At 51.4% G+C, this 3,932-nt stretch overlaps 1 protein-coding gene across 1 annotated transcript in view; it reads right to left on the bottom strand.

Moving 5' to 3' along the window:
* LOC113210124 (uncharacterized) overlaps positions 1-3,932 on the bottom strand; it is a 24,783-nt gene that overhangs the window by 19,784 nt on the left and 1,067 nt on the right. The window lies entirely within an intron of this gene.

The following is a 3,932-nucleotide window of genomic DNA, read 5'->3' as shown; positions in this document are numbered from 1 at the left end:
GGGGCGGGGCGGGGCGGAGACGGATGGCGGCGCGGCGCGGCCGCGGCAGAGGATGGATTTATCTATTCCCTCCCCAGTCTAGTCCCTTTCCAAAAGGGTGTTGGGCGGGATGAGGAGGAGGATGGAAAATTTGTCGGCGCATTTTAGACAGTCCCTTAAAGACTGTCTCTAGCGGAAGGGACAAAAAACGTACCCCTTCACCTCTCTCGACCGGCTGGCAGGTAGTTAGGCTACCACCCGGAATCGCGTGCAGGCGTGCGGACGGGTTGCCTACCAGCAAGGGCGTCCCCGAGAGTCACCTAGCAGCACCAGAGGCATCGACGGCAAGTCACCGCGCTCGTGGGACCACCTCATATTCGTCTTTGCAGATGTTACGTGCATAACTTGCTCCCCCTACAGCTCCCTCGACGTTGCGGTGCGTTATCGTGCGTGTGTGTGTGCGGCTGCTCTTTTAAGCGCAGCGTTCCGTTCCCGTTTCGGCGCTCTGCTCGGCCAGATAGACCCACTACAAGGCTCTCGAGCTCCACGGCCAGGGCGGCCAGGCTCAGGCGCGTGTGGGGCGGGGGCAGCGACACTTGTCTTGAATTGCTGATTTGCAAATGAACAATACACGCGCGACAGCGGTTTCTTTCTTTGCGGCTTCCAAGTTCAAACAGAAATAGAGGTAAAACAGAGGTAGTGTACATGATGGCAATCTCTCTTTCTCTGCGGCTCCCAGAAATAATTTTAAGTCAAGTCTATGCGGGGAACAAACATCCGCGGGGCACGAAGAAAGCGGCATTCTGTCATTGTTTTTGTGGTTCCCGCAGTGCGGGGAGGGGAGAAAAGAAAAGTTAAGGGCAAAAGGCATAAAGGAGCTGAGGCTGCGTAAGTAAAGGCAGCAAACAGGAGGCCGTCACTCTGCACGGGCTGAGCTGTGCTTTGCTGCCCTCCGCGGCGATGACGGCTTGATCTCCTTCTGTTCGTGACATCCCGTTCTGCGGCCCCGCCCCGCCCCGCGCCGCCACCTTTGGGCCCGTGACCGTCCCCGACGCGGCCCACTGCACCCGTAGAGGCGTCGCCGCGGCCCCACCCCGTACCGCTTTGAGCCCAAAGGCGTCGTCGTGCGAGCGCCACGCCACGCCGCCGTCGTGGGCCCCTCTGTCCTTCCACATCCGCCTCCCCATCATCCCCACTTCCGGCAGAAGTGTCCCCCTTTGCCGAGTGCACTACTTGCACTTTGTCCAGCCGACGCACCATTCCCTCACGCACCTGGCGGAATTTAAAAAGTTTCAGCAAACTATTGCTTTGGTTGTAAAGAGCTCCAAGTATAGTTGAGCCAACAACCGTGAAGAAAACTCGTCTCATTTGACTCGCCTGGCGCCGCAGTCAAAATTTGTCACTTAGACAAAACGATAGAGAAATTTTTATCTATTTCGCAATTGCTCTATCGCGTGGCAAAATCTACTTTCGAGTCTCTGGTCATCCCTGAACAAAACAACACCACGGTTCCGGTTGTTGGTTGTTATTATCAGTCTCTTCGTTAGGGTTACGAAATTACCGGTAACAATCAATGTTACCGTAAATTACGGTAAAATTGGTAATTTACCGGAAATAATGGAAAAATTGGAAAAATTCGATTTGTAGGAGACAAATTGGCAATTTACTATTTCTTGGCGATCGAAATTCGTGTGTACTGCCTATAAAGTAGCGGAATAGCCGGTATTAGCTAAATCTATTGGAATATTTGTGTTTATCATCTGGTTTTCATAAACATCAGTTGTATATAGATATACCAAAAGTACACCTATAAAAATCGTTATCTAAAGCTATGCCGTTTAAACTTAAGAATCATGACAAATTTGCGATCAGGTCCCTAAAAAGTTACTAAAAAGATAATAATATGTCATATTTACCATTCCAAATGTGATTTTTGCTTCTGAAAAGTGAGTTTTTGACTCATTTTAAAGTGCTATCATTACCGTTTTTTCCACGTTACCGAGCATTTGGTAAATTACTGTAAATTACCAATTTTTCCGGTAACGTTACCGGTAACCTTACCGGCCGTCGCAACCCTACTCTTCGTTGTTCTCGCTGCGCCATGTCTTCGTCCTCCTCCACGCCCTCCGAGCCGTGCGCGCCGTGCGCCTGCATGTCGTCAAGCAGCTCGCCACACTCATTGCTCTCCTCACCTGTGCCCCTTCCTCCTTTTCTCTCTCCCTCTCCCTCTCCCTCTCCCTCTCTCTCTCTCTCTCTCTCTCTCTCTCTCTCTCTCTCTCTCCCTCTTCGGGATGACTCGCACAGGTAAGGCAATTACCTGGCGCCCGCTAACAGCTCGCCAAGGCCACAAGACTCTCCTGCCTACAACAGGCATACTCCCCTCCCACTACTTCGCCTCGTAAGCGTTCGCATCGGTTCGCATTCGTCCCGCGCCCGACCCGACCGAAAACAAGACCGACTCTAAATGACGAGTGATTCACCCCTCTGGCCTCTCGGGGCACCCAACCTACATTCGGCCTCCACGACCACCTAGGGCCTGTCCAGATAGCGACGGCCGTAAGCCGCAGCCCACGGCGTGGACCTCGCTAGAGGCTATCGCAGAGCAGAAAGGGCATTCAAATCCAAATCAAAGTACAGTCACTACACGTCTTTCAAGAAAATCGTGAGTTCAGGTAATTCCCTTCAACATGGCTAAACGGATTGTATACAACAAGGACGACAAAGATGCTATTTTAGCTGCGTTAGGAAATAATTGGAATGAACGTGCATTAGGTTAGTGTTATTATCATCTAATTTCGTCAAATGTTTAATATCCTTGTCTCCGATAGGGCCGGAGATTTCTCAGAGCCCAAGGACTTTAGCTCGCGCGGCTCAGCTGCGCCAGGCGACCTTCCCCCGGCTTCGACGACATCGCGATGACGGGCAGAGCCCTTAACTAGGAGAGGAATTCCTGGCATCCCCGAATGCCACCGTTTTGCTAAAATAAATCCTTTCTTCGAAAAAAAGACGTCTGTGTGTACGAATCTTACACTGCTAAAACAAGTGTGCCGTGTGCCAGATTTGCAAATTACATAGAGTCTACTTAAGGTTGCACACTTGTGTGATGTGCAAATTTTAGACATTTTGTAAACTTTGAAATTTTGCACCCTTGGACGCACAAGTTATGCACGTACATCTGCAAATGCGATTATTAAGCTCCACCGGCACGGTGACTCGCCGTTGATGCCTCTGGAGCTCCCCGAGCTGAGCTACGTGACTCTCCGGGACGCCTTGCGTGTAGTCAACCCGTCCGCACGCCTGCACTCTATTCCGCGCGGTAGCCTACCTGCCAGGCGTCGCCATGGCAGGGCAGGACTCGGGGCTCGGCACGGTAAAAATAGTTTCATGTATTTCAAGACCTACTCTTGGATGCCATTGGCGTTCTCCATAAGTTTCAAGACCAGGTCCTGAAATCCAAGAAAGTTTTATCACCGTGGGGCTTTTTAAGTCCGACTTTCACCGGGAAAAAAATCGAAACTTTTCCAGGAAAAATTTGAAAAAAAAATGAAATATTTCCAGATAAAATAGAAAACAATGAAACTTTGCAGGGAGATTATTAAAAAGAATTCTTTGGAATTAGCCAAAAATACACTTAGGGGTACTGGAAATTAAGACCTCTGCTCGGGGCTGGGCTGGCGCTCACCGAAAATCACAGGTGAAAGTCAGTCATCACATGTGGCATATGGGCCCGTTGGCGCCACATTGTGTGTGAGATAATCGTCGCATGACATTCATCGTGACGCTGGTGGTGCTGGCCCTCCCCGCGGTCCAGAGCTAGCAGCGCACTCTCCCAGACTATTAGGGCGCCTCGCGATAGACGCGACAATAGAGCGGGGCGCGCCATCCAGTCTGAGCGGAGCAGCAGGGCGGAGCGGGTGTGCGGCCCATGTGCGGCCTGTGTGTGCCCCCCCCCC

Source organism: Frankliniella occidentalis, unplaced genomic scaffold, assembly GCF_000697945.3.
Source record: "Frankliniella occidentalis isolate FOCC.00 unplaced genomic scaffold, Focc_3.1 Scaffold74, whole genome shotgun sequence".
Taxonomy (NCBI): domain Eukaryota; kingdom Metazoa; phylum Arthropoda; class Insecta; order Thysanoptera; family Thripidae; genus Frankliniella; species Frankliniella occidentalis.
The sequence above is the reverse complement of the archived record's forward strand: the minus strand, read 5'-3'. Positions and strand labels throughout refer to the sequence as shown.